The sequence below is a fragment of the Apium graveolens genome, chromosome 11 (assembly GCF_009905375.1).
Source record: "Apium graveolens cultivar Ventura chromosome 11, ASM990537v1, whole genome shotgun sequence".
NCBI classification, from domain to species: domain Eukaryota; kingdom Viridiplantae; phylum Streptophyta; class Magnoliopsida; order Apiales; family Apiaceae; genus Apium; species Apium graveolens.
In genome coordinates, this window is record NC_133657.1 from 84,272,171 (window position 1) to 84,285,567 (window position 13,397).

The window sequence follows — 13,397 nt, forward strand, 5'->3', positions numbered from 1 at the left end:
TATCAGGTATGGGTTTAACCTCTCGGTGGTTTTGGCTATGAACCTATTGATTTATTATTTATTTATTTATTGTAATATTTTTTTTGTTCGAAGTACATTTACAGACCCATTCATCTTTAGGGCAATACTCAATCCATAGGTACCAATTTCTTTTAACCAAACCAAACAATAATGTAAACCTATACAACAAAAACATTCATAAATTTTATTTGCACATGTTTCAAGCCACCATAAATATTTTTAGGTGCCTGCATTGGCATTAGAGACGGCCAAACGATCGGGCCGAGCGTGCCATACCGAATTTTCGACGGTCCGGTTCATCAGTCAGTTAACTCGTGAACGGCCCGCGAAACTGAACGAGACGTGCCGTGCCGTGCCGATTTGATGGAATATTAACCCGTAAACGGCTCGCGAATTAGGCGAATTTGACGGTCTGGTGAGTCTGGTGGTTCGAGCTGAATAAGCGAATAACGAATAGGCGAATAAGGCGAATAACGAATAACCGTGTTGATTTGTGGTTGTGTACTTGTGTGGTGGGGATTGTAGACAGCCTTTCTGTTTTTTTTGTTTTTTTTATGTTTTGTTTTTTATTGTGCTGAAGTTCTCAAATCATCTTATCAATTATATACACGTCTTTTCTCTCTTTTTCTTTCTTCAGTTATAGTATGTGGTCTGGCGAGTTTGTTTAGAATGTAGGCTAAATGTTTGATAAAAGTCCCTTTGGAACTTTTTTAAATTTTCTAAGCTGATGCAAGTATTATAGTAGTACCAATCACTTTGTTAATTTTCTTAGCTAATGTGTCTGCTTGATAAACTTACATGAGCACTCAATTGGTATTTAGGCGGACCTTGCGTAGCTGAATTAGTTTCATTCTAATTTATAGTTCTCCATATACTTTGCATTTCTGTTTTTATTGTTGTTGGAGGCTTGGAGCAGAGTGCAGGTGACTGTTGTAGGCTGTACCAGGAAGAAAGCACGGGCGCGTGACAAGGACTCGCGGGCCGAGCCGAATAACCGCGGTCCGAGCCGTGCCGGTTACGTCCATATAAGTCGTTCCAGGTTTATGCGGGCCGGTCCGGTTCCGGGCCGGTTCCGGTTTCAGAAATTTATGTTCGTGTTCGATTCGTATAAATTCACGGTTCGTGCCGAATAATTAACCGGTACATAACGAGCCGATTTAGACGAATTTTTGGCGAGCCGAATTACGATCGGGCCGAGCCAAACCGTTCGCTTGGCCAGCTCTAATTGGCATATATCCTAACCTCTTTCATCAAACTAGCAACTACAACAGCGAGCCGGCATGCTGGAACTTGCAACTCTGCATTGTTTCTCGATTCCCTCCCTTTAAAGGCAAATCCCTCTCGGAACAAATTATGTGTTGAAAAGGGAATCAAACCCGTGACATTGTGAACCACAAGGCAAGGTCATACAAACTGAGTTAGAGCCTATTGATACATCCCGTCATTTTAAGAAGCATAAAAGCTAATAGCAGAAAAACTAACCAAGTTCACAAGTATCTTGGAAATTGATTCAAAATAGTGGCAGTTGCCATTTAGTTCAAACCAAAACTAGCCAAAATGTATTGAATTAAGTGAATTCCCGAGACCTGAGAAGAGTACCCGATTAAATAACAAAAGATCCAACCAAAATATATTGAATTAAGTGAATTATTCGGGGTTGGAAAGAGTACCGGAACTAAAGAACAAAAAGCCCGCGACTGACATCTAGTTGTATATTTCAAATGTATGATGCTGATTTTTGACACGCAGTTCAAATTATTTTAATCATAAAATTAACATTATTTTTTGAGTAAAATACAGGTAGTGTACTTCAACTTTCCAAATGGTGCAAGATGTGTACCTCAACATTCATAATTACAAGATGTGTACCTAGACTTTCATAATTACAAGATGTGTACCTAGAGTTTGGAGAGAAGTGCAAAATGTATATCTTCGTTAGTTCCTTTTTAACACCGTCTCTCTTAGAGGTTTTCTAGTCATTTCACTACACTTGCATTATTGGACATTGCCTTGATCATTTTTGTTGCCATCTCCGGTAAGAGCATTATTTCCCTCTTAATCCATGCTTTTAACTTTCCTGTTATGTGTTTTCTGTTGTTCATTGCAATGACTTGGTGTGTACGATCATTGGTAGATAATGATGTTAGGGGGAACACACACAAGTATAGAACCAAACAAACAATGCAAAACACACACTCAATATATGACGCGGAAAAACCCACGTCCCAACTTGTATTATTAATCAAAACAATGATCAGTAATACAATCAATCTCACCAAACGGTATTCACTCAAGCGATACTTAAGTCAAACAATACTCAAGCATACATCAAAACAATAACATGACTATGTATATATAGTCATCACAAACTTAGCCAACAAGACATACCTAATCTGATTACAATAATAATTATCTACCCATACAATTATTACCCATTACCATTATAATAATAACTGTCAACACATACAATTATTACCCAACTCAATTATGATAATAATTGTCTACCCATACAATTATTACCCAATCCAATTATGTTTTCTATCACCAAGCCCATACTACCTATTGGGTTTAACCCCAAAAATCCTCCCATTCAACCCAATATGATTTCATGCACAACCGAATTAACGGTCACCATCAAGCCATCGACGTCGATCGCCCAATACCTCCCCTCGAACAATAACCCCTCCTTCTAGTACAAAAAGATTTCTCTTATCTTTTCGACCTTTGAGTATCTCTAAATCTCCTTTAGTGACTTTCAACATACTGTTCTTCATCATAACAATATATCCCAAATCAACTAATTTACACAACGAAATTAGATTTCGATTTAACTCCGGTATGTATCTTACCTGAGTTAACTTCTGAACACGACCGTTGTGACGTTTCATTGTTACCTCACCAATGCCAGCAACCTTTACCGTTTTACCGTTCGGTAAAGTTACAATCTTTCCCTCACACTTTTTGTAGGACGAGAACCACTCCCTCCTACCATATATGTGATGAGAACATTCCGAGTCAAGCACCCATTCTTCTTTTGATCCTTTCTCTTCTTGAACCAAAAGAACATCTTCATCACCTTCTACAAGCGAAACACTACCCCCTCGATTTTTCTTCAACTCTCTCAAGTCTTTTCTTGCCTTTGGACACATAAATTGTATATGACCCAATTCCTCACAATAAAAACACCTGATATTAGGGTTATGTTTCTTAGCATACTTCTTTTTCGTGTCATGCGCACGTACCACGAATGCACTTCCATCAGATGTGTCACTCGATTCTTGTTTCATCAATCTTTCGGCCTCTAGAAGAACAACAATAGTCTCATCCAAATCTAACTTCATTTTCCCAACCAATAAAGAAGTCATCACAGTATTATACTTCTTCGGTAGAGACACTAGTAGTAGAACAACTTTGTCCTCATCTTTTAATTTTTCATCCAAATTATTTAGCTGGTTGATTAAGACATTAAAACGATTCAGATGATCTCTTAAATCTCCGTCTTCTTCCATCTTGAGCCCGAACAAATCTTTCTTGAGAAACAACTTGTTGGCCAAAGACTTTGACTGATAAGTCTTCGTTAACTTCTCCCATAAATTCTTGGGTTTTTCCTCTTCAAGAACATCATACTTGATTTCCGGTGCAAGGGCCAACCGGATCATTGATGCCGCATGTAACTTCATGTCTCCCCACTTTGTATCATCAACTTCAGTAGGCTTCTTCCCTCCGAGAGTCGCATATAACCCTCGTTGAATTAAAAGATCTTTTACCGTGCTTTGCCACAAGGTAAAATTGTTTCTTCCATTAAACAATTTAATCTCAAATCCCCCAACCTTCTCCATCATGAACCTTGGCTCTTGATACCAATTGTTAGGGGGAACACACACAAGTATAGATTCAAACAAACAATGCACAACACACACTCAATATATGACGCGGAAAAACCCACGTCCCAACTTGTATTATTAATCAAAATAATTATCAATAATACAATTAATCTCACCAAACGGTATTCACTCAAGCGATACTTAAGTCAAACAATACTCAAGCATACATCAAAAAAATAACATGACTATGTATATATAGTCATCACAAACTTAGCCAACAAGACATACCTAATCTGATTACAATAATAATTATCTACCCATACAATTATTACCCATTCCCATTATAATAATAACTGTCAACACATACAATTATTACCCAACTCAGTTATGATAATAATTGTCTACCCATACAATTATTACCCAATCCAATTATGTTTTCTATCACCAAGCCCATACTACCTATTGGGTTTAACCCCAACAAATGAAACCTTTCACTCCATGAGACCCTAGATTATAGTCGTGAGTTGTGCATGACTTCATAATTTTTTCGAGCTTAATATAATTGTATATGATTGTAATCAGGTGATGGTATGCTTGTGAATACGTGTTTGTTTAAATCTGTCAATTATGTTTTGTTTAAGTGTATGTTTAAGTATCCTGTTTTTCAGTTTACTTTATTCTTGTTTAGGATTTGATAACATCACATATTTGCACTCTAACCTCGAGTTTTTTGCCAACTTTTGTTGCATATGCATACTGCCCTAATAAGTTAACTATAAAATTTCATCATAGGGTGAATTTAGTATTGACCCTAAAACCTATGTCGGTGGTTCAATCAGATATGTTCATATGTGTGATGTTGATGAGTTGAGTTATTTAGAAATAGGTAATATGGTTTAAGATAAAATCAGAATCAAACCACGAATCTCGATTTATTCAATTAGGTGAATCGGAACCACGAACCTCGTTTTGGTTTTTGTTTCGGTTTCGGTTCAGATTATTTTAAAATTGAATTAATTTTTGCGATTTTTGCGGTTCAACTTGAACAATTATCATCCCTAGGTGGAGGAGTTGGGTGAGCATGGTTTAGTTTCATTTAGTTATAAGCTTCCAAAATCTAATTTGCAAAGTGGTTTATGCCCTCTTTTAAGTGATGTCAATGTCTTAGAAATGACTAAATTTATCCCACGTGAGATAATTATGTATGTTTATGTGTGAATGAAAATGTAGAAACACAAGACTTTCTCCCTTCACAGCAGTATGACCTGTCATTTTTAGATGATCCTATACATATTAAATTAGAGTAAATTAAAAGGAATCAGTTGTTGGAACTTGAGGGACTATACTACTAGTTTAGTGATGTTGAGCATGTGGAGGAAGAAGTTGTGCTAGCAGATGATGGAGGCTTAGAAGATGAAGAAAATGGTAGTGATGTACTGAGCTTTCATGGTGACAGTTCAAACATTGACATCACAGATGATGATGTTGCAACATTCAAGAGTGGTGGCCCAAAACCAATTGAAACTGATTATAAAAGAAGGGGATTCAGTGATTGTCCCAAAACCAATTCGATGATTATAAAAGAGGGGAATTCCGTTGGGTCATCACCCTGGCCATATGAGGGCGATATGCTGGACTGTCCCACAGCCTCCTATGCTTTGATGGACTTCCCCGCAGCTTCTTACACTCACTCTGAAACACAAGGTGCCAGACCATTCCAGTTCCTTGAAGAATCATATCCTTATATTTGGAATTTAAAATTAATCGACATTGCCCGAGCGTATAATAGCCGTTGATAGGTACGATATTATAAAAATCAACTACTTCCCGAATGTGTGCAAGTATCAAAACTTTCTTTATCAACTCAACAACCTTCTTGCGAAGATAAGATACAATACTGAGTTGGATCCCTTATATTTTGAGCGAGTATTTAAATCCCACTCGAAAGGAAGGATTTAAATTTGAAAACGGTTTTAAGATCCGCCCTATACTTTTGAAATCATTTGGTACGGTTTGAAAACATTTTTTGAAAACAATTTAGGAAAGAAATGATTTAAATAAGTTAAATCGTTTATCAAACTCATTTGAAAACATAGAAAGAATATTCAAATAATATTCCTCAATTAATCATTGATTAAATGATATAATAAAATATGATAATTAAAATAAATCCCTAAATGAATATTCAAAAATAATATTCATTTATTAAATAATAAAATATATGTAATTCAGTTTTCTAATCGAATAATCAAAGTAGTATTTATTAATAATATTTGATCATAAATAAGATCTTAAATGAATATTCAAAATAATATTCATTTATAATTTAGAAACTATCGAATGATCATCATTCGATCAATAATTTTGAAAACTATATAATATACTCGGGAATATCGTCTCCTGGTTTGAAAATAAAAGTTCAACTCGTAAGCCCTAGGGGTATACACAAAGTATAGCTACCTCTAGCATAGGTATTATGCAGATTATAAACAATTGAATTGACAATAAAATATCAAGATTTCAGAGCAGGCATGTATATATACATCATGTCAACATGCTTCAATATATTGCAAGATTTGCTAAACAACAATCATGCACTTATCTCAAGATAATGCATATATATAATCATCACAAAAATAATATACGGGTAGAAAACTTGCATGACCGATCGGGGGTGGTAAAAGATCTGGTGTGAGTCCGGTAACCTATAATCAACATATAAACTGGAATTAAACCATGGTCGCTTAAAAAACTAGATTTTATCCACTTAGACCCTAATGCTCGCTTTTGCACTTCATGATTTACATTAGTAGCTCGAGTACCCTCGGCTCCACCATTTTTATAAAATTAACCGTTTAACATTTTAACGCGACTCTTTCACGAGCACTCTACCAACTGACTAACTAACATCACATAATTGTTTCACAATCTAATTATTCTTTTAAGGGGCCTAAACAAGGTTTCAAAGTTAAGCGAAGGGTAAAGGTTCGTTCGTGAAACACCGTTACTTAAAACGATTGTTTCTCCTAAACCGTACATCGGATCTAAGCGAACCAGATACCAAAATGAAGCTTACGACACGATCTAGCTATACATGGCAAAATTACACTTTAGTCACTGAGTTCTCTGGTCTGAAAGTCATGCACAAACAGTCTAAAATAAAATAGGTGTTACGGCGACTATATTTACGAGTTTTCCAAATTTTTCACTACACCAAAACCTCACTAATTCACCAACCATCATCAATACATCAATATTTCATCTAAAAAACACTATCTCAGTCCAAATTCTCAAGATTTTCCAACTCATCCAACCATAATTAAGATCCATTAATCATAATCAAAAATTCATTAATCATAACCATTACAAATCAAACCAAACTACTAACAAACATGGATCATGCTTCTTATTTACTAATCCAACCATAAAACTCATTAATACTCAAAGTAAGAGCTAGGGTTTGAAAATTATACCTTTCTTAGTGTGTAATAAGTTACTAGGGGGCTTTAAGGAGCCTTGATCTAACCTCCTAATACCTTGATCTTTCCAAAGAAATCAAGAACATAGCCTTGATCTAACCTCCTAATACCTTGATTGTAATAACCCCAAAATTTTGAACTTTTTGTAACCCTTATGAATAGTGTTTTTGCTGAATAAGAAAACTGTTCATGCCACACTATGTAGGGTTTCTTTTATGGATATTCTGAGATTTTATTAGTACTCTATATGGTATATAAGTGTATGTAAAGATCGTCAGAATCCAATTCCGAACACTTTGATTTTTTCCCGGAAATCCACTAGATACGGAAAGAATTGAGTATAAGGTAACAGGATAAAAAGGATTTAAATAAAAGGATTATAAGAGAGGATCATAAAAGGAATATAATGTATTGAGAAAGGCTAAGGAAACCCAAGTAATAAGATCCCGGGTATGATCCCTCATACGAGAAACGAGAACGAAAGTTAAGCGAACCGTATAACATATCAGCGGTCATTAGGCAAACAATTAGGAAGTTAATCAAGGAGGTTAGGGATGATGAGGTCATCCAACCAATAAGAAGAGGGCAAGTAAGGGATGATGACATCATAAGCATGACATAAGCATGACATAAGGGGAAGGAGGTGTGGTTGATTTAAAACCACACAAAGTTCAAGGTTACAAAGGTAATTAACCAAAAACAAAACAAAAACAACCAAGCTAAGCTAAACAAATCAAAAACACAAAATCATTTCATTTCTCCCACATTGCTCTCGGCTTTTCTCCATTTCAAGAAGAAAAATTTTCAAAATTCAAGTTCCAAGCTTCCTTAATTGGTAAGTTAATTATCTAGTACTCCTTATGCATAGATATAGCTATCGTATGAGTTTAAGCCTCCAAATCATTCACAATCTTCTCCAAGAAATCAATGAAGAAGACAATGAATAGTGATTTCAAGGTTTTTAACTTGATTTTTCTTGTTTTTCCTTTAAGATCCAAGCATCCCTAAGACATCTCAAGGCTTCTTAAGGCTTCCTAGCTACTCCAATCACTTCAAGGAAGGTATAACATCTCCAAACCCTAGCTTTACTTTGTATATTAGGTTGATTTTGATAGTTATGGTAAAAGAGTAGCTTGATGCTTGTTGGTTTAGAGTTTGGGTTGGAATGGTAGTGAATTGAATGTTGAAATCTTATGGTTTGGTTAAAGGACTTAAGTATAGTTTAAATTCAAGTTTAAGAATAAGTATAAATTGTTAATATTGAGTTAATTGGGGCTGTTATGATGTAGTGTGGATGGATGTTGGTTGTATGAATGAATTGGGATTGATCGGTGGTTGAATTGGAATGGTATAAAATTGGGAAATCGCGTAAACATAGCCGTCGTAATTTCTGATTTACTTTAGACTGCTTTTGTTCATAACATTAGGACCCGAGAACTCCCTTCTAGGTTTTGACCATTGCCATGTTTAGATAGTTCATGTTACGAGCTTCGTTTTGATATGTGGTTCGTTTGATTCCGATGTACGCTTTAGGAGAAACGGCCGTTTTAAGTAACGACGTTTCGCGAACGAATCGTTACCCCTCGCCTTACTTTGAAACCTATGTTAAAGACCAAAAAGGGTTAATTAGGGTATGAAACAATTATTTTAAGTGTGTTAGGAAGTTGGTAAGATACTCGCAAAAGAATCGCCTTAAAACTCATAATGGTTAATTTATTAAAAATGGTGGAACCGAGGGTACTCGAGCGACTTAAGAAAATCATTAAGCGCAAAGCGGGCGTTAGAGTCTAAATTGGTTAAAGTATAGATTTACAAGTGACTTTGGTTTAATTCCAACTTATATGTTGTTTATAGGTTACCAGACTCGTCCCAAGCCATTAATAACCCCCAGTCGCTCAGGCAAGTTTTCTACCCGTATAACTGTTGTTGTGATGTATATGTGTATATGCATGATCTTGCGATAAATGTATATTTGTTATTAGCAAATTCTTGCGATATATTGTAGCATGTGATATGGTATATATGCATGCCTGGTTCATATTCTTGATTTATATATCTGTTGGTTCAAATGCTTATAGTTGCATAATACCTATGCTAGAGATAAGCGGTATTTGAGTTTACCCTTAGTACAGGGGATCAAAAGGTGAACTTTTTCTAAAACCGGGAGTCGATGTTCCCGAGTATATTATATATATATATATATATATATTTATATATATATGGATATAGTTTTCAAAACTATTGATCGAATAAGGTTTATTCGATAACTTTATTTTATTTAATGAATATTATTTGAATATTCATTCGAGGACTTATGACTCTGTTTATTCTATTTAATGATTATTAATTGGATATTCATTTGAGGATGTATGACTCCGTTTATTTTATTTAATGAATATTATTTATAATATTCATTTGAGGTATTATGACTCCGCTTATTATTTAATAATATTTTTTATTTTATTAAAGAATAATGTTTCGATAATTAAACTTATTTTCGATTATTCAAATAAAGATAGTACTTTCGTATAAGTATATCTTTGGTTATTTAATATTCATTTCAAGTATGAGTTTTAAAACTTCTACTTCGATTCTTTTTATAAGGATTATCTTTATGAGAATATTATTTAAATAATAATATTCAGATATTTTCTAATATATCGGGACTAATTTATTTTAATAAATCAGCAGTACTCCAAACATTCTTAAAAATGTTTTCGAGTCTTCAAAATGATTTTTAAAGTTAGAGTGGACCCCAAAACTCATTTTTATATTTAAGATCTTCCTTTCAAAGGGGATTTAAATACTCGCTCAAAACCTGGGGGATCCGGCTCTGTGGTGTATTTTACATTCGCAACGTGGTTGCTGTTTTGAGAAAACAATTTGATTACTGCCCAACGTTCGGGAAGTAAGTCCATCTAATTGAGTCGGCATAAGCGACAGGCCGGGGTACGGTCTATCAAAGTGTAAGTGGCTGGGTGGCAGTCCATCAACGCGTAAGAGGCCGGGTGGCGGTCCAGCACAAGGTCCTTATGTGGCCAGGGTGATGACCGGTGGGGGATTCATCCATCTACTAGTAGAAAATGTTACTTATTGGTATCTTTGCCTGATCAGCAAGATATCAGGTTTATGCCAAAATTCTTTTCCTTTCCAAAATTCATTGGATGTTTCAAACTCTGTTCATACTTTACATAACAGAGGTTCCAGGAAATGTTTAAGAGGTATATATGTGGATATATATATCGGGACTATATAAAGTATGTCGTAACTTTATTTCATTCAATAATATTTCAAAGATTGAATCTATTCAAGTCTTAACTTGTGGTCTTATCTATGGGATGACCCTTTTTAAACCTATAATACTTTGAACAGTGGTAGTTCAAGTAGCCTTATAAATGATATAAGTATAGTGAAGTATTTGGTAACTTCATCCCTTATTTTTGCTTATATCCAGTAAGTAATTATCTTACACTTGATAAAGGATTTTAGTAAGTTATCCATTTAGATACTTGCATTATTGTTTACACTATATATTATCTTGCGAGCTGTAATGCTCACTCTTGCTTTATTTCTTCATCACACAACAACAGTTAGGAAAGATGGCCAGACTCAAGCAGACCCAGCGCAAGAGCGTGGGAAGCGCCCCGCGCCTTCCCTTTGAGATCTTAGCTGCTATAGCTGCAGAGGTAGATCTATTTGTAGATCAGACCTTCTACTTTTGGGAATCAATTATGTATAATTATAACTTGTGGCAGATAATGGCAATTAATTGTAAACTTATCAAGTAATCATTTTTGGGTTGTAATAACTTTTAAATTGTGGATTCAAAGACTTGTACTTATTTCAATTTCATCTCTGAGACTATAACGGGTTGTGGTGTGTGTTAGTGTGGGGTCACAACATGAGGTTATTTATTGTTAATTAAGTGAAGTGATATTGTGGAAAGAAAGACCGTGACGACCCGGATCCCTGACCCCGGATTTGGGGGTGTTACAGAAGTGGTATCAGAGCTAAGCGTTATAAACCTCAGAGATGATGCGACGATATAATAATAAACTCACAAAGATAATAAGAACTCTTGCCAAGTTCATGGTCGGACTACTTAAAGTAGCACTGACAGTTAAAACCCTTACGGGAACCCTTATAAGTATCATGATAGTAACTTAGCTCGTTTAATGTGTAGGCTCATGAGATAGAGGACCCTGAGATGTTCGAGCGTGAGCATGATGAGGCACTACTAGATGTCGAGAATCCGGAGGAGCCTGAGATGGAGGAGGATGAGGAGGACCCCTCAGAGGAGTCAGAGACAGAGGTCATTACTATTTCAGATGAGGAGGACCCGGATGAGGTCCCAGTAGCTGAGGAGCGTGTTGGACCTATGGTAGTGTACACTGGTACCCCTTTACCCACACTTCCGGTGGTCAGAGCTCCTACCCCTCCACCACTATCTTGGATCCCCTATGATGACAGCTCAGAGACCCATACTTTCGAGCCTAGGCAGACCGAGGAGGCACCCCCAGCGGCTCCGGATTCACCACCTCTCGACCCTGCCCACAGGCAGTCTTTGTTAGCCCACGACTATGTTCAGGATGTACTGAGGACCCGAGTGGCTGTTGCTGAGGCCCGGCTGGATGAGGCCAGGAGGGAGTTGGATGCGGAGAGGGCGGGTAGGCGTACCCGAGCTTACGAGACCAGGGCTACTATACCCCGATCCTTGAGGAGGGAGCTGACGGGGATAGAGCTCACGTCCCGAGCGAGACTGCGATCGCTCCAGGGGGACAGACATGGTAGGATCTCCAGGCGGCAGGCCGACTATATCTTCCGTCGTGCGATGGAAAGGGTATGGGAGCTGACCCACTCCGGTGTGTGATTCAGGACTGACGATGGGATAGTCTAGTTGTCTAGTTAGTCGAGGCCTTAGTAAGAGCCAATTTTCCGGGATAGTTGACTTGTATATAGCATCCCTTTTTCTGACTAGACAGATAGACACTTGTGTATCACTTTTGGGACAGATGGTTGTAGTACTGTTGTACTTTTGACCAGATCAAACTATGTATTTCTCGCATTATGTATATATTTGTTTCCTTTCAGTTCAGTTCCTTAGTGACGAGATCACTGTTTTTATCATTATTAGTACTGCACTTCTTATTAGAACTGTCATAATGTAATAGATTGCGAGATACGTTCTCCCCATTATAGAGTTAGTGCAAGGCACAATGTTGAGTATGATTGTGACCTAACGTTGAATTTCCCAAAAAATTTTTTATCAGTATCATGCCGGCAAGAAAGATTGGAACTAGAGCGAACCCTGGATCTGAGGACCAGGGAAGCCATAACCAGGACGATATGAACCATGATCACAGTGAAGAGGAAGACGAGGATTATGTTGAACAGGATGACTCCCTGTATGAAGAGGAGGATGAGTCATATGATGTTGAGGGATTTGAAATAGAGGCTGAGGAAGGAGAAACTGAGGTTGAGCAACCAATACCAAACCCAGGCATGGATCCCATGGGCCAGTTCATGCAACTACTAAGGCAGAACTTGGAACGTCAACCCAACCCACCCCCTCAAGGAAATAACAATGCTGTGGCAAACTCTTTCAGGGCTTTTAAGTCCCTTAAGCCCCCTGAGTTCCACGGATCAGCCGACCCAGTTGAGGCAAGGGCATGGTTAAAGGAAATGGAGAAATCCTTTGAGATTTTGAGTATCGATGAGGCACAAAAGACTGTATTTGCTACCTACCTTCTGAAAGGAGAGGCCAACTACTGGTGGGAGGCCAAGAAAAATATGGAGACAGATGCTATCATAACCTGGAAAAGATTTAGTCAGTTATTTCTGGGAAAATATTTCCCGAGGTTTATGGAAAACCTGATGGAGCTCAAGTTCTTGGAGCTAAAGCAGAATAACTTATCGGTAGCAGAGTACGAAGCGAAATTTACTGAGTTATCAAGGTTTGTGCCGGAGTTTGTGAGCACCGAGGAAAAGAAAGCTAGGAGGTTTCAGCAGGGACTGAAACCGTGGATTCAGAATAGGGTGGCAATCCTTGAGCTTACTGATTATGCCACTCTGG